Source organism: Equus caballus, chromosome 20 (assembly GCF_041296265.1).
Source record: "Equus caballus isolate H_3958 breed thoroughbred chromosome 20, TB-T2T, whole genome shotgun sequence".
In the NCBI taxonomy this organism is placed as follows: Eukaryota; Metazoa; Chordata; class Mammalia; order Perissodactyla; family Equidae; genus Equus; species Equus caballus.
Genome location: NC_091703.1, coordinates 61,758,185 through 61,785,445, shown reverse-complemented (window position 1 = coordinate 61,785,445; position 27,261 = coordinate 61,758,185). Strand labels below are relative to the sequence as shown.

General features: G+C 35.6%; 1 protein-coding gene across 1 annotated transcript in view; it reads left to right on the top strand.

The window, feature by feature from the left end:
• Positions 1-1,133: 1,133 nt before the first annotated feature.
• The window catches only part of LOC100070526 (eyes shut homolog), a 319,688-nt gene continuing 293,560 nt past the window's right edge, over positions 1,134-27,261 (top strand). Inside the window, exon 1 of the mRNA XM_023625135.2 lies at positions 1,134-1,540. The gene's annotated coding sequence lies outside the window, so the exon portion shown is untranslated. The remainder of the gene's footprint in view (positions 1,541-27,261) is intronic.

Sequence of the window (27,261 nt, the reverse complement as noted above, 5' to 3'; positions counted from 1 at the left end):
GCATCTCTTCCACAGAAGTCTTCGTAGCTGAATTCCTCCCATATTTTCTTTTATTTTTGATCAAATGTCACCTTATTAAAGAAAACTTTCTCAATCCTTTAAAAGAAAGAAAGGAAGGAAGGAAGGAGGCAAGGAAGGAAGGAAGCGAGAGAGGGAGGGAGGGAGGAGGAAAGGGGAGAAGGAAAATAGAAGAGTTAAAGGCAAACGTCTTTATCAAAGAAATTTGAACTAATTTTCTACTACTCTTATGAAAAGCAAGATACAATAGGTGAAATTCTTCCTAGTATTAATGGATATATGCATCATAATATTTGTTGTATTTGTAACGGCTCAGTGTCTAGGGAGGCCTCCATGTACTCATGAGTAATTAATTTTCCTTGAGTCAACATCCAGCATTTCCTCTCTTTGGACGACAAAATTTTAATAGCATCTTAATTCACTAAAAGTATAAAAATATACAAACTATATATAACAATGAGTACAAATTATATAAAAACATACATACACATATATCTATAATTTCATCTATTGCTCCAAATAGAAATGAATTTTTGTCTATCATGTAGTCTTACTATTTTAAGATAATATTACTCTCTTTCATTAGAAGATTAATGAAACATGTTTTTCACATACTTACTGCAGGAACAAGTGTAATACAAATGATTTATGCTTAATTCAGTAATTTTAAAATATAAAGATAAAAGTAAGACAAGTATTCAAACAGAATTGCAGGTTCAGGATATACTAATAGAACCTTAATTTGACAAAACCCTGAAGTGTGCGGTAATTCCTGTTCTCTCTATCAACTCACAGATGAGGTGAGATTTCACTCGTTCTGCCTTTCAGTGGTATAAAATCCTTGAGGCCTTCTTTATTATAGTTCCGTAATTCTTCTTTAGAAAAGGCAGAGTCTGCATTACTTCTTTTATAAAGATCATCGCAGAAATCAATAAGTTCCATTCTGAATTCATTCTCTGCATCAGCAGGCTCTCTATCTGTTCTCTTATCCTGACAGCCTCTGCTGTACACATCTGAGGCTGTCACTAAACCTTCAGCGTCGGGTTTCCCTGGCAACGCAAGGCCTTTTTCTTTCTCCCACTGTCTTTATCTGAATTAAAAAAAAAATTCAATTTGTAATAATCTCTGAAAACACAAGAAAACATTCAGTCTGAGGCATATGAAGTTAGCAATGAAAATGGCGAGTTACAAATGAAATTGGAAACAATTCGATTAGAGAGAAGTATTTTGCTCATGGATTTATACAAAGCTCCAGCTGGCGGCCGGCTGTCTTCGTCTCCAGATTAGCTAAATAAAGGCCGAGCCTTACGTCAGCCTGCACACGGCTTTGATGAGTTCACCTTCGTACAGCAACAGGTTAGGGCTTTCAGTGCTTAGGTTCAGAAGCCACAAATCAAAGAAGCCTTATTTGATTAGGGTTCTGAGAAGCAAAGCAATGCACGCTAGGCCTGTGCAGACGTTAACAGTACTCAGGAGCCTCCCAGTGCTGCGAGCTTCCTTGGCTACTGGTTGAAAATCAAGGGTAAGTTGTACTTGATTCCACCTCAGAATTACTTTTCCGTTAGGAGATAACAAAACTGCCTCGCTGAATACAAGCACCCAGATCTGTCTTAGTCATCAAAAGTATTTCTTTAACCAAGTATTTTTACCTGTTCTCTGCAAAACCTTGCAAAATCTTCTTTTCATGTGCTTAAGGATATTTATTCTGTTTGTATCAAGAAAAAATAATTGCTCTGTATGCTTTGGATCTGCAAACAAAGAATGTAATTTTCATCTCCTTTGAGGAACAGGATCCGCAGACTCACCAGAGGCCCATTATTTAATTATGAAGTACCTATGATTGCTTAAGATTTTTAAAGTTTTCCCCCATTGTCCACCAGCATACATAGTGCAGTGAAATGTCAATTGTGAAAGAAACTGTATAATTGTCACACTTTGTTTACAAAAGATGTTAACCATTAGTCTGGAAATACTTGAACCCATTTTTTGGAAGGGCCTTTTAGTCTCATCTTAATGCTCACTAGTTTTTTCCTCCTCAGTGACACCCTAAGGGCGTTTTCTTTTGATGTTGTTGTTAATTTAATTTTTTCTATAACTTATCAGATATGATGATTTATTTTAAAAGAAAATGTAAAGCTGTTTCAAATGTCAAACACCTTTACTTTATTAACACCCTACCAATCTTATTTTATTATTAAGGTAATTTATGGCTAGATAGGATTCATCAGTGGTACCTCTTACAATTTTCATTAACTTAAAAATCTTTGGTGAATTATTTTTGAAATATTTCAGAAATCGTGTTTTGAACCACTTGTAATTACTTAGTAGATCATATTAAAATGAAGATTAGTTCTTAAACTAAAAGTTAACTATTTTAAAAATTAGTTAGTGTTATGAAATATTGGCATGGGGACTAGTATGAGTATATGTCTTTCTATCATTCTGCTTTTTGCTAAATACAGAATCTCATAAAATACATATGATAATTAGTATTGATATGTGCATATAAATTTTGTAATGCATGGCTATGCTTTATTGCTATTACCATCTCTACTGGATGTTTTTACTAAAACTTAATATTCAAGTAATAGTGATATCAGCTTATATCATTAACAGGATTCAGGAAACAATATTATGTGTAGATAAAGTGGGTTTATATTCTCAACAAAATTTGCAATTATTAATATTTCATCTTTTTAAGAAATTATTTTAGTCTTTACCTTTCTGGGATGTTAAGTTACAATTACAATTTTAATTGGCTTAAAAATGGCTCTTATAAACTAAAAAGATGTTTACACCACTTTATTTAGAAATGAAAGGCATGATTTTGATTTAATCTTGACTAAAATAATGTTATAACTATTAATAATAAATTTTGCTCATTGTTCAAGAACTCAAACATTTAAATGTGAAAAAACTTTGATGTTGCAGCAGCCAAAAAAACAAACAAACAAAAGCAATGAAAGAGCAAATTTTTAAGATTTTCTGCATTATGGCTAACTAGAGAATAAGTCTTGTGCGGACAGGGAAGAACCACAGCTCCCCTCTCTGCTACTGAATCCTCAAAACTTAACACCACGCCTGTCATTAGGAGACACTCAACAAATATTGTTAGTTGAGCTGCTATGTTAAAAAAAAAAAAAAAAAAACTACATTGAGTAAGTGGGTCCACTCTCTGCTTCTAGAGTTACCTAAAAACAATAGTAAGTTACTTAGGGAAAAAAGAAAAAGAAGAAAGAAACGCACAAAGGTAGTACAACATTTCCGGCGGAGCGTTGCTAACAAGCCTTGAGCACTTTAAGCTACCCTTTGCAATTCCAGGCATAGATGTCCATCTTATATGCCGACCCAGGTTCTTTGACTTCTGCCAAGTGCTTGCCCTGAAAGGCAGCCCCCAGTGTGTTCATTGCTCCTTGGGCATGCCTCAGGTTTTCAGGAGGCTAGTCACTTAATAACCTTAATAAAAATCATGTATGCTTGTTGAGGCTTACAGAAACTTCAGCAGTGTCTACACATCCTTGGAAGAGACAGTCTAGTCAAATTTACATCTTTTTGCCAATTTCTATTCCAAATGGTACAAGTAAATGCTGTATTTCACTTCTATTTCTGTATAATGAAATCCAAAAAGTGAAAAATATTAAAGTATGCACTTCCCAAAAACTGTGTGTTCCCAGGGGAAATTCTATTTTAAATGATAAAAAAGGTAACATTCATGAGTCTTTCTTGAAAATACTGAAGAAATGATCTTCATCTTTGAATAAACTGGAAGAAACACAAATTATTAAATTACGCCTCAGGCCACACATTTTTTGCTTAAAGAGTAGAGTGTGTCATTGTCTTGGACGGTTTCACAGCCTCCTGATGTCCTCAGGAAACTAACTTGAGAGCATACTATGATGCATCCTATGTCCCAGGTCATTGTGTATTTTCTAGTGTAGGTGATCAAAACAGTAGTTACTAAATTTATGGTGTTAACATTCCTAAAGAAATAGAAAGTGTGTATCTTTTTGTTTTACTATGTGTTTCGGAAAGCTACTCAGAAATCAAATATAATTGAAAGTTAAATTATAAATCTATGCCAATTTATTATTTTACGACAAGAACTAGAACGGCATCAGAATCTGGAGAGAGACGTTCTACATCAAGCACATGTTCTTCCTTTGAAAAAGAAAACGTAAACCTGAATCATAACTGTGCGTGTTGCATTTAGAGTCTGAATAAGGGAAATAGCATGGTAGTTGAGTACGGGCTCTGAAGTCAGACACGACTGGATGAAAACTCTTACTTTGTCATTCATTAGCTTTGCAGTCTTGAGCAAATTAATTTTGCTCATTCATGAATTTGAGATACGTATTTCATCTGGCTGAGACGAGGATTAAATAAAATATTGTATGTAATATGCTTAGCACAGTATCTGGGAATTAAGAACTCAACACATGTGAGGGATTACGAGTTATTATGTGATTTGCATGCTTTATTACACAAAGAATGCCCAACGCTTCCACGTGCACAATCGCAGTATATTTAACACCGGGATTGTACCAGTGGAGTTTTTATGTCAGAGTTATTCCTCCTTAGAATCTGATTGCAACCATGGCTTCTTTTCAGCTTCCTTTTCAAGGACCCCCACTTCCCATTCATTCAGTCATTCTCCAGACATGCTAATATTGCCCTTATGAGATTACAGCCAGATCTGACAGCCTTGGAAGACATCTTTAAAGGGACTTCGTAGCTCCATGCCAATGTATTACATGATAAATTTATACTTAATACTCGCAAGGCTATTCATTTCGCTCCCCTCGAACCTTGGGGTAACCTGATTAGACTTCCCAAATATCAATAACATCATTTACTCATGATAATATCAGCTTCTCACAGTTTTAGATCAACCCTTTTATCGGAACTCAGAGAGCTTTCTTCTACTACTTTTAAAGTAATAATTTGGCATCTGTAGCATCGTAAATTAAATATAAATATACATAATAAATGGATCATCTTTATATTTTAAAATATGAATAGAGAATCTATTTTTATTTGGAGAAAATAAATACACATGGAACCAATGCATTTTGTTTATTGAAATTCTTGAATGGAATATATTCTTAATAAAAATTTAATATTAATCTAATGTGTTTAAATTTTAATATACAATTATCAAAATGGCTTATTAAATATTTCATTAGATTTTAGCATATAAATTTGGAGGTCATCAACTAACAGATAAATTTGTAAAACAATTTCCTCCAATAAGCTAAATAATGTATTTTATATGTATCTATATATATACATATGTACATATCTATATATGTATATATATTGATATAAATATATTTAAATCTCTAAGGCAGTCTGGCAGGCTGGAGATGCATAAAGGAATTTATGTCTGAGTCGTAGGCACTGTGGAGGCAGGATTCCTTCTTCCTTGGGGCATCTCAGTCTTTTCTCTTCAGGTTTTCAATTGGTTAGATGAAGCCCACTCGCATGATGGAGAGTAAACTGCTTTACCCAGCATCTACTGGTTTGAATGTAACCACATCTAAAAAATATTTTTGCTGCAGCATTGAGACTCTGTTTGCCCCAAAACTGGGTACCATGTTCTAGCCAGTTAATACATAAAATTAACATACATACACACAAACACATGCATATGTATGTATATAGAGATTGCCTTATATATTTGATAAGCTAATCTGTTTCCTTGATTATTGCAGAAAATAATAAAGCCAATCATGTCAAATCAGCATAAATACAATGACAATAAGCTCAAATTAATGAAATTTTTAAAATCACACCTTATTTTGAAACTGGTTGAAATTTAATGTGAAATTAAATAGCTCCAGTAAATATAAATAAAATATAATGAGGAAAAACGATCCTTTTACTTTTGGAGAAAAAGTAAAAGAGACGAGATAGAGAAATACTCCCTCCAGAACACAAAGAAACCAACAGAGAGCCAGTGAGGACGCAGTCGGGGAGAAAACGGCCCCTTCTCATCTGCAACCTGTGGAGATGATAATTTCTCAAACAGATGTCAGCCATTAGCCTATAGGCCGCGACATGTCGAGATTAACTTGTTAAATCTGAATTTGGCCTTAGCTTGATGCTTAGTTGTTCAATATTGCCTTTGTGGATTTACATGGAGCCAGAGAAATATATTTAAGTATTATAGGAATGAAAGTAAATGCATTATAAAATATTCCTAAATTGTGATGAAATTACAGAGCTTTCTGTTAAAAACATTTCTCCAGCAATGCATGTGTCCCTTGAGTCACTTATTTACCTGTTCAACAAATAATTGTGAGCATCTATGTCTCTTGCACTGTTCTAGGTTCTGAGAAAACAGCAATACATGTGACAAGGAAGGTTCTTGATCTTGTTAAAATTTTATTTCTGAAGAGGAGCAGAAAAAAATCAATATACAAATAAGAAAGAAAATAATTAAAAATAAACCCTATGCAGAGAATTCAAATCCAGGGAGGGACTTGGTGGGAACTTTAGATTGGATAGTCAGGAAGGGCCTCCACGGAAGCTGACGTTTAAACTGAGATCTTAATAGCAGTGAGGCATCTCTGTCAACGGCATAGCCAAGCAGAGCACCCGAGGCAAATGGCTCAAGCAGTCAAATACCCTGAAGCAGGAGAGAGCTTGTCATAATCAGAGAGGAAGGCCATCTGGTGGCTGCAGCCCAGCCTGCAGAAGAGAAAGCAGTACCGGACGCCTTTGAAGGGAAGGCAGGAGTCAGAGCTTGTGCTAACCGTGGCAGGACATGTGCATTGGATCAGATTAACAAAGGAAAACTTTGGAGATTTTTTTTTTTTTTTTTTGCAGAGGAGGTGTATTATTGGTCCGTCTTTTAAAAATAATCATTCCTGCAGTTGTGAGGGGAATGAATTGTAGAGAGATGGGCGAGAATGAGGGAGGAAAGAATGAAGCTAGGAAAGCAGACAGATCTTCTTTGGCTTCTCCTGTATTTTCTCCTGGTAGTAATATGACTTCATTTCTTTTTTGCTGTTTGAATTTTTATCCATGTGTAATTTATTTTGGTATAAGGAGTAAAATAGCTCTATCTTATTTTTTTGCACATAGCCTGTTGGCCACAGTGCCATTTGTTGAACAATAGAAGGATGATTTAAAATATTCGTAAATCCATAATCAAAAAAATTATTCAGTACTATTTGGGGAAAAATTAATTAAAAAGTATAGGCAGGGATTTCCTCTCCTGGATACATACCATAGGGTAATTCTTGCAAAGATCCATGCAACAATGGTGTATACAGCAACAGGGAATTGGAAGCAACCTGTGTACCCATCTCTAGAATAATGGGTAAATAAAACACAGTAAATCACACTGTGAAATGCTGTACAGCAATAAGAAGCAAGAAACCAGATATGTGATATGGATTGGTCCCTAAACAAGGTTAGATGAGAAAACTAGGACAGAAGTGGGACTTAGAAAACCCTTAATGGAATTGAAACACAGAAAAATGACACCATATTTTACAAGGATACATCTATGCTTAAGAACATGTATCAAACACATTACAAAAAGTTTCTTATGAGAAGAAAGCAATGGGGGTGGATCAGGAAAGAAGGGACAAGATAAAACATGACACGGCCTTGTGCTGAGCAATGATGGTGGTGTGTCAACAGTAAGATGCATTCCAATGTCAGCATGACAAAAGTGGAAGAGTGTGCCCTAGATTTGATGAAATATGGTAAATATTACAGCTCAACATTATGTACCGGAGGTTTAATTAAAAATGTGAAAGAAGTAGGATAAGAAAGAACATTTCAATCAATACTACCATAAAAAATTAAACGGATGCTTTAAAAGTTAAAGTAATTAAAATGTGACATGAAATACTTAGCATATATATAGCCACGGTCTCCTCATTCAACTTTAGGATATTTCTGTTTTAACCTGGACCTTGTTGTTTTCCAGTTGTCATAAGCTTTTGCAGATTCTGTTTCCTAATATCTGTCACAAAACTGTCTTCCCTCCTTTATCCATATCACTGGCAAAGCCTTAGTCCAAGTCCTTATTGTCTCTCATTGCAGTGATTGCTAGTGTTTTGCTAATTGGTCTCAGAGGGTCTGGTCTTGTTGGCAGCCATAATGCTGTATGATCTTTCCAAGAATGCAAATGTGATTATAACTCCCTTTCTTAAATTCTCTTGGTGTTTATACGTTGCCTCAAAAGTAAAATCCACACTCAGCTTGATTAGTACATGAAGTTCATTCTCGGGTCTTTGATTACTGTCCCTTTGCCATCACTCACTGTTTATTTGCCCCGGCCCTCACTTCTCCAGCCATTCCAGCTTTTCTTACGGTTTTTGTCATTTTACTGAAGGATGCCAATGTTTGCCTTTCTGACCCTTCATTGACTATAGCTTAATCAATTAAAAAATCTCAGTGCCTTGGGGTGAATGGACAGCCCAGACCAGGCTGTTTAGCAGCTACTCTGCACACTCATGTCAGATGCTCAATGTCTGTGAAATTGGGTGTCTCCCTGCTGCTCATATCTGTTTGCTCATTTGTTTCCCCACCTCACTGAGAATTCCTCCAAAGTAGGGTCTACATCTAATTTTTTCTTGCTATCGCCAGTGCCTAGCATGATGCATAATGTAAAGTAGAATCAAGAAATACTTATTCAGTAAAGTAAATTCAGAATTATTTTCAGTTAAAAATAAAATATTTTGGGGGGGCCGGCCCCGTGGCCAAGTGGTTAAGTTCACGCACTCCGCTTTGGCGGCCTGGGTTCGGACATGGCACTGCTCCTTAGGCCACGTTGAGGTGGCGTCCCACATGCCACAGCTAGAAGGACCGACAACCAAAATATACAACTGTGTACTAGGGGGATTTGGGGAGAAAAAAGCAGGAGCAAAAAAAAAGAAGATTGGCAACAGTTGTTAGCTCTGGTGCCAATCTTAAAAAAAAAAATTTTAATAAAAAAGAAAATGACTTTTAAAATACCAATATACAACTCTGGAAAATTTTGAAAATGCGTAAATTACTAGAGGAATAAAACTGTGAAGGTTCAACTTCATAATAAGTGCGAATAAGCATCAAGAAAACCGTACCAATCCACATTCAAAATGATAAAAATAACATCAAAAATACGTCAAATGATGTCAAGTGAATAAGTGTGCAAGTAGAATATAATAAATTCATATTATTTTTACCTGGCATAAATCAAGAGCCATTGTTAATATTAACTAAAATGTAGAGAACAATTAGAAGAAACGTTTATAGGGAGTAAATTTAATCTATGAATAGCATATAAGACCCATGATTAACCAAAGGTGAGAGCTGCGAATGGTTTTATTTTATCTACAGAAGAACTACATATCAAGTTGGTGTCTCCGTTTAGGAAATTACTTATAAGAAGTAATCTGGCTTGAACACCATCAAGAAGACTTATTCCTTAGTGCTCCTTATGATGAAACAATCCATGTTTAATGCTTTTGGCTGGGTATTTTAGAAAAAAACAAATTCTGGAATCCACCGGCAAAAACTGTGCTGGTGCAAAGGTCATCGAATTTCACTAAGGAAATGTGAAGGCGGGAGTCAGAGGATAACATCCATAGATGCCTGGGCTTGGCAAATGCCTTAGCGCTCCAGGTGATAGGAACCAATAGGTGCAGTGAAATTCACAAAGTGGGGTGCCCACCACAGCTGTGGGAACACACTCAGCGGCATGTGGGACAAGCATCGTGTGACTTAATCTGGGTTAGATGGACTACAAATAATAGGTGCTTTCTTAATTCTTTTTTGGAATATTAAAAATAATTGTGGATAGTTTTCATTGGTTTTTATCTCCTGTCAGTTTATAATTGGAGAAAAAGTCATATATTACTGAGAAAACAGGATTTTAATTTATATTTGATTTTATTCTTTTCTAAAGTGAGTATTAATTGCATAAGACCCAGAAGTATTTTCAGTTAGCTACAAATCCTTTCCTTTAGAAGATGTTGGAGCTATTTACTGCATTGTGACAATACTTCCTTAAATCTATGTATTCTCTTATTATAATCAGAGGTGATATCTTCTCATTTAAACAATAAAAGAGTTTAGAAATTTGAATGCAAATCACTTATCTACATACAAAAGGTAGATCTTTCTTCTTTGCCTGAGTACTTAGAAAGGCAACCATTTTTTATGTATAAATAAAGATGAACTTGTGCCTTTGTCATACAAATGGGTATTATCTAGATATACTATTTGAAATGCTAGAGTCCTTCCCCCAGATAGTGACTTACACACCGTCTTCCCCCTCTGACGCACACAAATATTGCATTACTGTATTGGTCTAAGAAGCTCATGAGATGGACAAGTCTTTAAGCGGCTCTTTGTAAAATGTAAGTCGTGTATTATTTATTAGCTTGTGCATTAATTGTGGTAGTGGAGTATCTTTGAAATGTCATATATTGCCTTGATTTGTAGATTCTGAAAATGTGTTCTTTTGCCTTATAAACTGTGGCTGGGGATGTGATTTATTAGGCATTGGGCTTTCTGACAGGTCGTGACTAAGATAGATGACGTGACATGAGGACTTCATGTCTTCATTGATATGTGCTTGTTATTGGTTCCACTGAGTAAGTTGATTACTTCACAAGCCAGTCTCTACCACCATTTAGATTAGTTGTTTTTAAATTCTAAATGCCTAAGACCTAATCATCTGGTAAGAACTCCAAAGGAGAAACACATATGTTTGTTCTTTACTTCTGTTTTTAAACTCAATGGAAAAGAATGCTTATGTAAAACAGAAATAAAATGCATAGCTGTAGTGTTTTCTCTGTGGGCTTGCAAACATTTACTTACTTTGTTTACAATGAGTCTCATAAGATTAGCAAATCAGATTGAGAGATGATCAATGTCAGATCTATTGAGAAATTGCTCGTGCAAACAGAATGCAAGATGAGACCCCTTTGGTCACTCCAGCCCTGACGATCACGGGCGCATTGTAAAGCATGCCTGCAGGAAAAACTTACTGTAAAAGTCACCTTGGTGTGAAACTATACTTAACATGAATTTCACATTAGCTTGTGAAAGATTGTTTAAAAATGTCTGAAGTACATGATGAGGTAGCTATTCATAATGACAGATATACCTGGAACATCAATTTTTTTCACGTATCGTTTTAATTATTAGCAATTGTTAATCATAATAATTTTAAAACTAAGAGGTTAAAGATACATTTTTATCCAAACTGAATTCACTGATATTGATGTATGTGTATTCTGGCTGCTGTTTGAACTTTTTAGCTGTCTAATTTTTTTCCTGCCTTTGTGATCCTGATATAAGCCGTGCCTGGCTTACCAAGTTCAGTTTGTCCATTTTAAAAGTAAAGACAGACACTATTCATTAGATCTTAATTTTATAAGGGGAAAGAAAATAGAAGAAATAAGAATTCTATATTCTAAGTGTTCTGAGGTTCTTCATTTTCTTTTTTCTTTATTTTGGGAGGCATTTTAAATTCTCAAATCATTTTTTATTGTAAGCAATACATATTAAAACAAATTGCAAATTTTATTTACAAAGACTTGAAAATGACATTTAAATTATTTCTTAATCTGAAAATTACTCTTCCATTTTGAGGCTGTGCAAGATTCATGTACCACTTTACATTTATCGGTAAGATAGTTTACACTCTACTTTCATATATTTTCTGAATAATTGGAAATTTAGGATAACTTCTGTGTTCTTATTTCTTCACATGCTTTCCATTAATTTTTATTCATTTACTTACTCAATGTATCAAAAACAGAGGAAGTGATTTGTAACAATGGCAACAGCTAAGAAAATTGACTACTGTTAAAATACACAAAATGCATAAATTGCAACTAGATTACTTTCAAACTAAATTATACCAGTCAAATAAAAATTGCCAACTTTAACTGAGATCTTTCTAATAGTCATATAGCATGTATGTAATATTTAGAAGGCAATGAATTGTATTTATTATCAGTTTGCATTCTGAGCCAAATATAGTAATAATAAATAAAGATATTCAGGTAAATAATAGTTAAACACTAAAAGTAAATAATAAAAGTCATATAATAAATAATAAAGTAATGAGGGTAAAATAACAGTAAATAATAAAAGTGTTTTTTACCCTTTTACCAGTAGCATGGCGTATCGGAATCCATATCTGAGCATTTGCTGAAAAGTGTTTAATGAGATCAGGCATGTTGGCCAGGGAGCCAAGGTCAGAATAATACAACAGAATCTTTAACTTTCATCTCAATATTCGCTAGTGCAGACAGAAGGAACCTCTGTCTTATAGGATCACTGAGTTGAAAAGAGACCTATTATGTCATCTTTTTAAATTTTTTTTCTTTTTTATTTTTGAGGAAGATTAGCCCTGAGCTAACATCTGCTGCCAATCCTCCTCTTTTTGCTGAGGAAGATTGGCCCTGAGCTAACATTCATGCCCATCTTCCTCTACTTTATATGTGGGACACCTACCACAGCATGGCTTGCCAAGCGGTGCCATGTCCACACCCGGGATCCGAACCGGCAAACCCCAGGCTGCCGAAGCAGAACATGTGAACTTAACCTCTGTGCCACTGGGTCGACCCCCATTTTCCAGTAAAAATAGGATATATCCTTTCCTTCCAGTATAATCATCATACGTTGTAAAACAGACCCCTGATGAATTTAATCCCAATGGAACTCTAAAATTTTATGCATGTTTTGAATAAATATTTTAGACCAAATTTAAGAAAACATGCCAAAATTGTAGTTAATTTGCCAGTACTCAACATTTTGTATAAATACAGAGACGTGTGTGTGTCTGTGTTTGAATATTCACAGAACATAGACTAGCCAAAGTGCTACGTTATAATCATATAATTATGTTTATATAGCTCCATAGTTGACCACCGAGAAAAGACAGTTTTCCATAAAAATCAATAAAAAATCAGTTTCCTGAGACAGCCTTATCACCTGTGCAGATCTGTCCTTGTAAAATGGACATTGTAGAAATAAACAGTCACATTTAAACACAACATCGTTAAGGTAGAAAGGCTAAACATGAAGAATAACAATTCATGACTGCTTTATTTTTCAGCAGGTACAAATTGAATGTGGCCGTCACTCAATTTCCTTTCCTTTCTCCCTCACTGACTTCTGTTGCCTTCTTATTTTCCTACTGAAGTCTCTTATCACATGATGTCGCATGGAGAAAGATTAAATGATTACACTGGATCTGAGGTATATGTCAAGTCAGAATCCAACAAAGTAGAATTTCTTAGAATCCCTGAACTGAGGCTGACTATATGCAATGATAAAAAAAGGACATGAGGTCTGCAGTTTAAAAGCACAGAATTATGTTCTAACTCTATTTCTTGCTAGCTACATGCCTTCTGAGATTTTCAGGAAATACAATTAATATTACTTTAAGATTATTTGTCATAATCTCCCCCCAAAAATGGTAAATATCATGAGTTGTCTCTTTTCTTCTAATTCTGCAATCTATACTTAATGTTGCCACGAGGGTGATATTTTAAAAAACACACATATAACTTCCTTATTGAAAATTCCTCAGTGGTGCTCAATCATCTAAGGAACAGAACGTGCACTTATTTGGAAGAACCTGGCCAACCTGTTCACCCTTGCAGATTGTATTTCAGTATTGCTGAATATGTAGCTTCCTTGTAAAACCTAGATTTGTACAAGTTATTGTCTGTTCTCTCTCAATTCCTTCTAAGCCTTCAGATCTCACTGCTAATTCTCCCCCATTCTGAAATATTCTCAGACTTTACCAGGGAGATTCCCTGTCATTATAGCAAACTTTTAGTCATTATAACAAATTTGATATGTTTTTATAATTTTTCTTATGCAACTCTGTCTCTCGCTGAGATTATAAACTCTTTGGGAGTAGAGAATGCACATTTTCTCCTTTGTATTTCCAATCTGATATAGGAGGACAAAATATTGATAAATAATGAATGTCTAAAGGCTTTACAAAGTGCATTCTCAAAATATTTCACAAGAACCCAATGATTTACTTAGTTGGTAGTTAACATCTTTCTGTACAAGTTTACCAATTTGCAGAAGGTCCAACAACCAGTGAGTATTGGAACTGGGATTCCAAGTCAGACAGGCAGACCTCAGAGTGTGAACTCTTGGTGATATTTAGGGTGATGGTTGCCTGAGCTATGCTGTCTGTACTGCTATTCACCCAAGGGCAATCTCTGCCTAGGGACTGAGGCCAGGAAGGGATGCTTTAGTTTGTCAAAGTACCAATATTTCTCTCTTTTTTTAAAGCCACTTTATTGAGGTATGATTAACACACAGAAAGCTGTGCAGATCTAACGTATACTGCTTGATGCACCTATGCCTATGGAGATGTCTACAGTACAGAGGTGAAACTATTATTACAGTTAATGTCATCAACATGTCAATCACCTCCAAAAGTTTCCTTCTGCCCTCTTTATTTAAATTATTTTTCTGTGATCAGAACATTTAACATAAAATCTACCTTCTCAGCAAATTTTTTAGCATATAACACAGGATCGTTAACTGTAGGCACTACGGTGCGCAGTAGATCTCTAAGGCTTCTCCCTCTTGCGAGACTGAAACGTTGTGCCCTGTGAGCAATGCCTCCTTGTGTTCCCCTCTCCCCAGCCCCTGGCAACCGCCGTTCTAGCCCCTGCTGCTGTGAAAATAATCTCTTTTTAAAAAATACCTGAAGAGGTCTGTTTTAACAGTAATCAAAGAGATTAAATTTATATCACAACTTCAAAAGACAAAATAAATTGTACAGAATCAAATAGCAATGTAGTTAAACTCCATAAAGATTTACTAAATTTTGAAATATTTAAGTAGCAATGTATGCAAAGTGCATAGATTTTATGTACATGCTTTTTAAACAATCATTTTTAGCTATAGAACAAAATCTTCAGTCCTATTGATCTTAGAGATTGTCTTCCTTCTTCATCCTTTGGTGGGGTTTCATGTTCATCAGGTGACCATAGCATCCAAATCAGGACGTTCTTAAAGTAGTGAACACTAAAGCAATTAAAACAAAGACAAATCTGTAGGACAACCAGTGTAAACGAGGATTACAGCGGGCAAGCTGGGACCTGGGACCTTATGTCTTGACCATTTCCTCGTGTCTTATGAGCCATCATTACACGGGGAGCAAAGAGCGTCCTTGATCTCCTTGCATTTACTTAGTGTACTTTAGCTTTTTTAAAGTACAATTTAGTTTTCTGAACTCAGATGCATAAAAGCAAGTCCTTATGACCCTTATTATTCTTTGCTAATTTTATCTCTCATCTTTGTACTTAAAATTCCACAGTTTTCCAAATCCTAATACTTCTCTAATAGTAATCATCCCACTGTGACTTCTGCAGGTTTTACTTTGAAAGAATTTTTCTTTTAATAGAACTTTATTTTTAAAATCAGAATGGTACTAGAAAAAAAATGTCCCTCAAACGCCCCACATCCTCCTTTCTCTAGCATCCTCTCAACCACTGCTGCTACAATTCTGTTTAAACTATGGCTCAAGACTTAAGAGAAAAGAAAAAGAAAGAGGAAAAAGAAAGAAAAAAAGAAGGGAGCTTGCTTTTGAGTGCTGTGCCCCAACTAGACCTTTCAGTTCCAGCATATTTTGCTTATTTTCATACAGTTACAGGGTTACCCAAAACTCAAAAGTATGCAAACAATGTATATCCATTGCAGAACAGATAAGGGAAAAAGGAAAGAAGAATTGAAGGAGAGAGGGAGAATGAAGGGAAGGAAGGAGAGAAGGAAGGAGAAAGATAAACAGGGAGGGAGGGAAGCGGGGAGGGAGGAAATATACTGTAATTGACTTCTTGTCATTACTGCAAAATGAGGTCAAACACTTATATTCGTCTCTTCCATGGTGCTGCTTATAGGGGATCATTTGACGTGCTACATGTTCTGCCAATATTTGTCATCTTCCTTGGTGTCTATTGCATTTATTTAATAGATGTCTAAGAATCTAAATATCTTAGAAGCCAAGACTCATATGAAAGGAGGGAATAAAAACTTGCATTGTAACAGTGTGATTATTATATGTAAAATTCTGAAAAGTAGAACATAAAATTTCACTAGGGCTGAAAATTAGCCTGGATTATATTTCTTTTAAACACTTATCATGCAAAGCTTTGAAAATAGTTCTTCAGCTTATTTTTTAAGTTTGTAGCAGTCTGCAAACACATTTTAAAGCACAGCTTTATGCATCGCTAGAACTGGAAACTTCTACATGATTATAAATGTTATAAGTTTGGCATGCACTGAATAATCATATCTTTTTCAATTCCTTTGTAGAGTTTTATGGAAAAAAATTCTTATGCATAATTCATTGGAAATTCATACTTTTATTTGCATATTTATCATTACATTGACATCTCACAACAATAATATGACAAAAGAAATGTATCCACTCTCACTTGACACTAGGACACAGGTTCAATAGGATCTTCTTTTAACAAAGTACCTCTAATTCATATTTAGTATTTCCTATGATTTTTTCAATTTTTGCATATTCAGTGTTTTAGAGATTGATTTTCTAAAATAAATCACTAATAGCTCATATTAAGTTGGAAACAGGATGAAATAACAAAATGCAGATGTTATTACTAAAGATTTACATATATATACATATATATCATAGCAAACCAAAGTAAAATAGGGTAAGCCTTCCTACTTTTACATTCAACTTAATTTTCTTGAATAATCATTATATTTATAAATTTAGATTTTTCCTAGAAACAGGTTAGTTTAGTTCTGGCAAAATAAGTCTGTGATTTATGACAAAGAGTTGAAAAGTTGTGAGGTCTTTGACCTTGATATTTACCTCAATCATTCATGTTTTTCACTGTGATTCACTCCAGCACACGTCATCCTGAGAGTGGGACTCTTGTGTCTATAGACCCTGAAATATCACCTTGAGTTTACTTTTACTTTGCGTACATAACCTTGCAATTTTTTCAGTAAGTTGCTTTTTCAAATTGCGCTATATTCTGTCTAAGTAGTCTCAATGCTACTGCTCATAAATTATTCAGTTGCAATTTTTATTCTTTAAAGATGTGTAAATTTAAATTTGAATATTCCTTGGTTTCGAAAGGACAAGAACAACAATAATATACTTAATGCATCATTTGTCATTCATCTGTGGCACTAGCTTAGGTACAAATGTGTGGCTGAAGAATAAATTATCCTTTTTATTGTTACGGAATAAGTATACTTCTCATATTTTAAATTAAAAATAATATATCCTTGGATTCTATTAAAATGTATTTAAGCATTATACGTTTATAAACATTTATAAAGCTTTATAACATTAATAACATTTTATAGACATTAATAAAATATATCTAACATTATAACACTAATAAAACATTAATAAAAACTCTCTTTCAATTTTTCAATGTTGTCACCAAGTCCCATCAAATCTAGCTTCAAAATTGTTTCGAGTCCCTCGTCACGTTTGCCAGTGTCAACATCCCTCTTCACATAGTCATCACGTTTTACCTCATCTGTTATAATCACCTCTAAACTGCCCTGTTGACATATACATCACACTGCTACTATTTTCTATTAAACAACATTTGGGATGTTATACTTTCCTACTTTAAAAACACTGCATTACCTAAGGGATAAGTCAAAATTCCTTAGAATGACATTTAAAGCATTTATAATATGGATTCATCCTTTATTTTCCAGTTTCTCTAACAAACACAAGAATTCTGCTACTCTCTCCATTTGTGTGTGTATGTACAAACACAAGCACACTATACAGACATACCTATACCGTCACATAATCACACTGACTCTACTCATAGATTTCCTTACTGCATGATCAAGGAACCATTAGAAAGCCACAGAGAAGATAAAAATTTATTCAATAACTGGTGTTGTAATAAATGTTTACTTATCTTGGAGGAGGATTCACTTTAAATCTTTTCTGTCACAGTTTGCATTCAGGATACTAGCATCAATTAAGGACTCTTGGGATCAGTGCCTGTGGAAGTCAGGGAAAGAAGCAGAATTGGGTGGAGGGAGAAGATGGGCTCTGATATAGTGTAAATAGCAGCCTCTACAGATGTCTCTTCACATTGTTTGCAGTAGAATAGAGGGGATCAGGTCTCTTGCCCTACAACTGCATCCACCTACCTTTACGAGCACCCTGTGGCCAGGAAGGGCTACCCTCTTTGTCAAGGCAACTCTCTCCAGCTGAAGTTGAATAACAGGTGAGGACTGTCTGTTGAAGCGATACCAGCAGCTGCAGGAATGAGTTCTTTAATCCCGAAGGGGGATCGGGAAGCACATCACAGGATCCACTATACTTACCTCAGAACGGTGATCGAACATATTCGATGGGAATTCAACATTAAAATATTAAAGAAAATGTGCTACATTGTTGTACCATCTAGAATGTGAATGACTCTCTCCGTATATAAAAGACATAGAGGAGATTACAAACGAAAATGTAAATATTTGAACATATTAATTGCCTCCTCTCACATACATGTGGACACACATATTCTTGTGATATAACCAAAATAAAGAGGTTAAAAACAGCAAGAAGAACATATTAAAACAAATATGTAAAATGATTAATACTCTTGCAACTGGATTATTGAAGTGGTGAGGAAGGTTGAACTCACGAAGTGTAAATAGGAAACTACCTTTACTTTTCTCTAGACTCTGCCGTCAATCATACTTTATTAAATTCCCTTTGCTCAACTCTAAGTGTATCCATTGGCATTCCAATCAATTTCAATTGTAAGAAAAATCTTATTAAGTTAACTGACACATTTAGTTATTAAAATGTCTAGTTCATCTAAATAAAACTGCAATCTGACATACTATTTATAGCTTCTCTCTCTGCCAGCTCAAGCTTGACTGTTGATTCTGGGCTTAGGGACCAGGAGAGGAGAAGAGTGATTAGAAGGACACTTGAGAGTTATGCAATGGATGCTGTTGAAATATGGCCACTGATGCCTCCGTGTGGCCACTAGCAAATGGAGACTTGCCTCTGTGATGCTTGCTGTTCTTTGGAAGTGCTAGAGGGACTTTGACTCTAGACAGTTGCCTGATACAGGCTATGCCCTCATCCAGTGACCTGTGCAAAAGCCCTACCTCCATGTCATCTTATTCCCACTCTGGCCCTTTCATGAGTGAAACTCCATAAAGGAACACTAGCCAAGCTATCATCTGCACTGTCCCCATGGTGCTTGGAAATCCTATACATACTTATCCTGCCAAATGATGTAGAGACACTTGTTTAACTGCTGACCCCTCGCTGCTCACTTTACTATGGAAAGCTTCTCTGAACAGACTCCTGCCTTCAGACTTCTCCAGCAGAGAACAGTCTCTAGGTCCACATACGTTCCCAGATTCTCTAGAACACGCATCAAGTGCTCTCAGGAACTTTCACATCATACTCCACTCCTGTGAAGTAGAGAGCTTATAATTTCTGCAGTTCAGCAAGCATTTGGATGAGAAAGAAGGTGCCTTGCTTACCCCAGGCAACTTCAGCCTCTATAAGTATTTCTTGGTTGAACATTTTCCCACACTTGAGTTGAGGAGAAGGCCCCTCCCATCTCGCAGAGGAAATGCCACAGCTTTCTTTAAGTCTGTAAATGCTCTTCAAATAATCTATCTAAAATTCCAGTATTCTCTTGTATAGTTTGGAAAGATAAGAGTCACTGGAGAGGATTTGCTATTTTTTAGTGAATCCTGCATGAGTGTGTCATGTATCATTTTTTAGAATACAAGGATGCTTGTTTCCTTCAATATCCTGTTACATCTCCACCAAACAAATTGCTTGTGCAAAATTTGATGTGCAAATATCATGACTTTAATAAATTCAAAGGCAATGGATATTAATAGATAACTCACTAGTGCATAAATTCAACTCAAAAGCCAAATAACCTTTCTCCCCCTTTTAATGATGGTAATAATAAAGCTTTTTGAAAAAATATGGACTGAAATTAGCATTATTGCAAAGAAAAGGAATTGAAAACTTTGTACAGTTGATTTTTACTACTTGCATTTAACTTCCCTGGTTTCACATATGCATGGTTGAGAGAGAGAGTAGATAAACTCAAATGGTGATGGGAACATTGCTTGCTATTCTACTGAAAATGTGTCCCAGACCCAGTGGGTCTTGGAAGAAAATATGAATCTGATGATCATTCAATCCTTGTCGGTTTCTGCTCATGTTCCTCATATTTTAAGCTTTGCTCAGCACTGAATGTGCTGTTGGTTTTTGAAAACATGGTATTTATTTTAATAAAATATGGACCCTAACACAAGCCACTACTTCATCTGATGTTTTATGGAAGAAATAATAATCTCTTTCAACATTCAGAAAAAGTAGTGTATATTTTGGAAGACAGAAGATATGTCTTCAAAATGGTGCCTTTTTCAGAAATTGACAAAGGTGATTTTGATCTTACGTTATGTTTCGCTAGATGTGTTAACTTGAAAGCTAAACTCTGATTAACATATAATGCTGCTGTACAACCTTTTGGGGAAATAATTTGGCAATATGTATCAGGAGTCATAAAAAATATACCACATATATTTTCAGGATCAATGTCCTATGGGAAAAGAGGTCTTGGGAATTTATATCCCCTGGAGTTGTTTCAAGACTACAATGGTTTTCATTTACAATCTCTATTTAGAATATTTCCTCTTTAGAATTCAATTAATTCCATGGTAAAGCAACCTTCCTGAAATCCAAATCTGATTATGGTACTTCCCTGCTTAAAATGCTTACATAGTACCCCATCATCCTCAAATAAAGCCCAAATTCCTCAGGGTGGCCTACATTTTCATTCCCAATGTGACTTCATTTACTTTTCCAGGTAACTCCAGCCACAGTACTTGCTGTTCTTCCAATTCTCCATACTAAAACCATGTTAGCCTTTTGCTTTTATTCATCCTGATAGATATGCCTTCCCTGTTCTTTGTCTGACAAACTTAACCTCATTCTTTGAAATTCTAGGCCTGTCTTGGTCATTCTATCTCTGTGACTTCTTTGAATGTGGTACATAATTAGCAAGTTAATTATTTAGCTACTGTAGTGGAGCTCCTGGAGAACATGAACTTACTGTACTTTAATCTTGTAACTCTTATTCAGAGCATATGATGGAAAGTAGGCAATCAAAAAAATGTTTGTTGAATACATGATAGAATAAACAATAAAATAAACAAATTAATAAGTGATTGAAGAATAAATTTAAAAACTTGATTTTTCATTTCAAAAACATAAGTATGTTTTAATATTTTCAAATGATTAGACACCAAATGAATTAACCACTAATTATGTGCATTGTGAGTATTATCTCTTCGATATAAAATTGTCTATCAGATATGTGTTGGGATAGCAAAGAGCCTTGGAAAATAGAGATGGGATCTCCCTCTGGGTCAGAGAGCAAATTTGTCCCTTGACCAGGATAATAAAGATAGCGTTTCTATAGGGGAGAAGGAAATTTTTTCCTACTCTTTTATGTTCTGCCTGGTCTAAGAATTAAATTGATAGGAGATAAATGAACAGGAGAAAATCAAATAAAGCTTAATAACATGTATCAACGCATAATAACCAATAACCATTCTATAGATAAGAGAAATAAGGTGAGTTTCACTTGAGCCTCAGTGAGGATTATAACTCACGAAAGCCTTAGAAAACATTCCAGAGAAGCATGGGTTTCAGTACAGTCTTATATCTTTTTAGAAAAAAGAACATTCATTATACACACAAAGGACACGTTTCCATCAAAGTTTCAAGGAGGCGTTCAATTACCAATCAACAGGTCAACATGATCCTGATGTCGGGAGAGGGACTAATCTGAGCGTTACCAATGAGGTGTTACCAATAAGGCTTTACTAATAGGGTGTAGGAGGGGAAGTCTGCATGCTTGTCTTAAGAGAGTGCAGTCTTTACTTTAATGGATAAAGCAGACGTACAATGTATATTTGATAGGCCATAAATCAGGATTTTTAGTTCAAGCCAAATCAGTGGTTTTGTTTATTTTTAAATTTTTTTGAGGAAGATTAGCCCTGAGCTAACATCTGCTGCCAATCCTCCTCTTTTTGCTGAGGAAGCCTGGCCCTGAGCTAACATCCATGCCCATCTTCCTCTACTTTATATGTGGGATGCCTACCACAGCATGGCTTGCCAAGCAGTGCCATGTCTGCACCCGGGATCCGAACTGGCGAACCCCGGGCCACTGAAGTGAAATGTGTATAGTTAACTGCTATGCCACCTGGCCGGCCCCAAGCCAAATCAATTTTGACCCCGAATAGTAACCCCATATACCTCAAAATGTGAAAATCTCTTGTATGCATGGGAGAGACCCAGGAAAACTGAGTAACTCATCAAAATGGCCAAAGCCCTCACCTTAAATCCATCTTCAACTAAAGGCAAAAGAGGATGTTGGGACTGCTGGTTTGGGACTTCAAAGGGTGGAAAGCAATTCACATGGAGATGGAAAAGCAAGTATTTGGTAAACAAATGTTTGCCAATCGGTGCAGAGACACTGGGACATGGAGAGGACTCTGATCTCAAGGCCTTGCCCCACCACACTTAGCCCATATTCTTCGTAGATATCTCTGGTAATAGCTCTGTTCCTATTACAGGCTATTTTTCTAAATTCTTTCAGGCAGTTAAGGGAGAAGTAACCAGAAAACTTTCTGAGTCTTTTTTTCCTTAAAAATAGTCATCCTAAAATAATCCTCATGTTAAAGAGACACATTTTGGGGTGGCAAATTTTGTTCCCTTCATTTCACTCTCACCTTGGGCCAAGGTTAGGCAGATTTACTGGCAATCTTCTTATGGGATTGAGGTTCCTAAGCCTGTGTTTCCTCCGCAGTGATATAAACTCACTATTAGTGGAGCGTCCGCCTGGGCTTTTCCTCATTGCTGCCAAGGGACTGGGGGTGTCAAAGAAAGGGTGCACTGGATAGAGTTCAACAGGCAAAGAACACTTTATTCAAGACTACTGTGATGGGGCAAGACTATTCCAATCAAAGGGAAAGGTTGAATTCAACTTCATTGAAACAAAAGGCAGGAGAGTTTTTAAGTGCTGGTGTGAGTGAGTGGAAGAGTCCTGGAGGACGCTAGTGGGCCAGCTGGGTCGATGGGATTAGGCCGTCCGTGTTTCCTCACTGATGCTTGTCAAAGTCAGGTTTCTACTCTCTCACAGAGATTGGGATATAGGAACTCCATCTTTCTTGATGATTACCTTTCAAAGGAATGGTTCCCAGGTCCTTGAGAAAGACATTCCTGGGTTGTAAAACTGGCAAGAGACTGGGAGAAGATTTACATCTGAAAGGGGCCAGAGAAAGAATTTACAATTGCAAGTTTTCTAAAGCAAATGCTCTAAGAAAAGGGAAGTCAGGGGTCTGTAGTCAAGAAGAAATCTGTCTAAGGTTTAGTCAAGATGAGGGGAATGTTAAGGCCATGTTGATCAGAGGAGAAGAAAATTGATGTTCATATTGCCTGTTATGCTGTGAATAATAAAATTTTTGTCTCTGACCCAGGAGCCTCATGTCTTCTGCTAGCATGAAACACGTTGTGTATGTCTAAGGAATTAATTTCCATAAAGGTTTGAGTCCTGCCATTGAAAATCAGCTATACAAGACCATAACATGAAGCAGAAAGCTGGTTTCTGTATTAAATTCCCTTCCTTATGCATTTACCTGGAAATCTTAATGTTGATTTAATTTGAGTAAATTTTTCCTCCAAGACTATTCTTTTTTATATGGAGAAGATAAATTAAGGTCTTTGGCATCAAAATAACATATTGTTAGATTAAGATAGTAATGAAATTATCTTAATTGTCAGTAAAATTAATTCTGTGCAACAAAAATCTATGTTGTCAAGAACGCAATATGCATCCGCATTTATAATTTGACAAGTATCTGTTATTAATTCATGTAAGAGAAGACTGAAATTGAGCTCAACATACGGATTTGAGCCTATCATAGAACTGACTTGAAAACATTCCACACTGTTTTTAAGATATGGCCTAAACCATATTTGCTCCTTCTAAGTCTATAATAAAGGGACCTCAAACTATTAGTTCAGCCATAGAAACAACCCATTTTTCTTGAATCTTAGAAAGTAAAATGTACAAGTTTATTATACTGCTGTTAGTAGACCTTTAAGCTTTTAGATTCTTTTCTATACTATATATATGAATAAAATGATGATGATGCTTTTAATAAAGGTCAAAACCAACATTTTTTGCTTCTAAATTGATGTTTTTTCCTGAGATTGAAAAAACCAGAGTATAATCATCAGGATCTCATTTACTGTTGGAACGGGAACTTTCCAATCTACTTCCTAATGTGACTCACGTGTAAGTAGCTGTACTTAACTCTCCAGAGCTGAATGTGGTGTTGATGATCAAGTATGGTCAGCAAGATTAAAAGAGGTCAGGGAAGATATGTGGCTCCCCTTTTCAAATCAAAATCCAGGTCTAAAATATGGCTTTCACTTCAATGCATGTAATTTTGATTAATAATATTTGCTTTATTTGTATGAAAATTGTATGAAATTTATTTGTATAAATAGAAGCATTTCATATAAAGGAATGACATTAAGGTTTTTGCGTGCATAAATTTCACCTGGGGAGAATAAAGTATAGATTCCTAGGAACCATCCACCATGACTCTGGTTCAGTAGATCTGGAGATGTTCTCAGATGTCAGAGTTTTTATTCTGATGGAGAGGTAGAACAGAGCACACTTTGAGAGAAATTGGTAGAAGCAGCAAACCAGTACTGTAAGACTTAGAATTAAATACCAGATTTCAACATGTTCACAAGTAATTCGTGTATATTTCAGGATCCAGCTTCCTCCACTACACTCTAGTTCTTTTCGAATTGTAAGGGGACATGTGTCAGAATCTACTAAAGAGATTTTTCAAACGAGGAATGCTTTTCCTTTCGTCCCTACTCTTCTTCCCTCCAGATTAGTCTGGAGATTGTCCTACAAAGTGAAAGTGGGTTTGGACAAGGAAAATCAGGTATACTTTGAAGAACTACCCATGGGATGTTCATAGTGACCTCAAAACTTTACCCTCTACCACATAAACTTGGTATGGCCACTATGCCAGTTTTAGAAAATTTTTTGTTATATGTCTTCAAAATAATTGTAATATAATGAAAAAGTAATTTAGAGTGAGCGCAAAATTGCTGTTTGAAATGCTTTTTGTGTTGTCTTTTCCTGTATCAGCTAACTCCAAATAGTTAGATGACATTAATTTTGCATTACTGTCTACCTATCTCTTACCAATAGTGGAATTTCGAATGTGGTTGTGGCTGATACTAAGTCATTAGGCAGTGGAGGGTTTCAGTTGGAAGTACAAGGTGAGAGCTGGCCCTCTGTGGATCTCCTGGTACAAAACAAGGAAGTAAATGATTTGCTCAAGTAGCCAGTGGCATAGATAAGAAAAGAATACTCTCATATTCTCTATTCTTTAAATTATACTGTTAACTTGAAAACCATTGCTCAAAGAGTACTATTTGCATTTGTCTAATTCTCCCTTATTTTAACATACTGTATTTTATAATATTTCGGTATTAGAAGAGTACTATGAAATAAGACAATTTATCCCCATCTGATAGATCAAAGCATTGCAACATTGACTCCCAGGTTGTTGAGATTGTAATTAGAATTTAGGTCTCCTCATGCTCAGCCTTATATTTTTATTTTAGTTTGGTTTTTGATTTATATTAGACCTTATTCTAATTCAAATATGTGCATAATGAGATATTTCAAGTTAATACTGACTGGTTGCTTAACATAAAACTTCTATTAAACAGTTCACACAGTGATCTTAAAATTATAATAAGCACTGATTGGTGATTTCCTCGCTTCTAATTTTGTCAAAATCAATGATTTTTTTTATTGTGGTAAAAAAACACATAACATGAAACTACCTTATTAACAAATTGTTTTTTTTCTTTTTGTGAGGAAGATTGTCCCTGAGCTAACATCTGTGCCAATCTTCCTCTATTTTGTATGTGGGACACTGCCACAGCATGGCACCTGTGATCTGAACCCTGGGCCACCGAAGCAGAGCATGCAAACTTAACCACTATGACATGGGGCCAGCCCCCCGTTAACAAATTTTTAAGTGTACAGTACAGTGTTGTTAACTGTGTTTGCATTGTTGTAGAGCAGATCTCTAGAGCTTTTTCATCTTGCATGTGTGAAACTCCAAACCTATTGCATAGCAGTTCCCATTTCCCCCTCCCCAAACCCTGGCAACCACCTTTCTCATTTCTGCTTCTATGCATTGGACTTCTTTGGATATGACGTATAAATGAAGTCATGCAGCATGTGTACTTTTGTGATTGGCTTATTTCACTTATCATGAAGTCCTCAAGATTCATCCATGTTGTATCATATGACATGATTTCCTTCTTTTTAAGCCTGAGTAATATTCCACTGTATGCATATACACTTTCCTTGTCCTTTCATCCATCAATGGGCCTTTAGGTTCTTTCCACCTCCTGGCTATTGTGAGTAATGCTGCAATGAATACGGGAGCGTAGATATCTCTTTGAGATCCTGTTTTCAGTTCAATAATATCCTTTCAACATTGTATAGTCTTCCCACCCTTGTCAAATAGCATCTGACCACATATTTATGGGTTTATCTGTGGGCTTTCTATTGTGTTTCATTGGTCTATTGTCTGCCTTTACGCCAGTACCATATTGTTTTGCTTACTATATGCTTTGTAATATGTTTTGAAGTGGGAGGTGTGAGACCTCCAGCTTCATTTCTCTTCCTCAGGTTTTTTGGCCATTCAGAACCCTTTGTGGTTCCATATGAATTTAAGGATTGTTTTTCCTATTTATGCAAAAAAAAATGCCATTGGAATTTTGATAGAGATTGCATTGAAACTGTACATCACCTTGAATGGAATGGACATTTTAACAATATTAATTCTGACTGTCCATGACCATGGGCTATCTTTCCATTTATTTGTGTCTTTTTAAACTTGTTTCAGCAATGTTTTCTAGTTCTCGATGTATAAGTCTTTCACTTCCTTGCTTACATTTATTCCTGAGTATTTTATCATTTTGATGCTTTTGTAAATGGGATTGTTTTCTTAACTTCTCTGACAGTTACTTGTCAGTGTATAGAAACACAGCTGATTGTTGTCTATTGATTGCAGGCTGATTAGCAGCTGAGCCCTCAGGCGGGAGCTGGGAAAGTGTGTAGTCAGGCCCCTTTCAGGGAG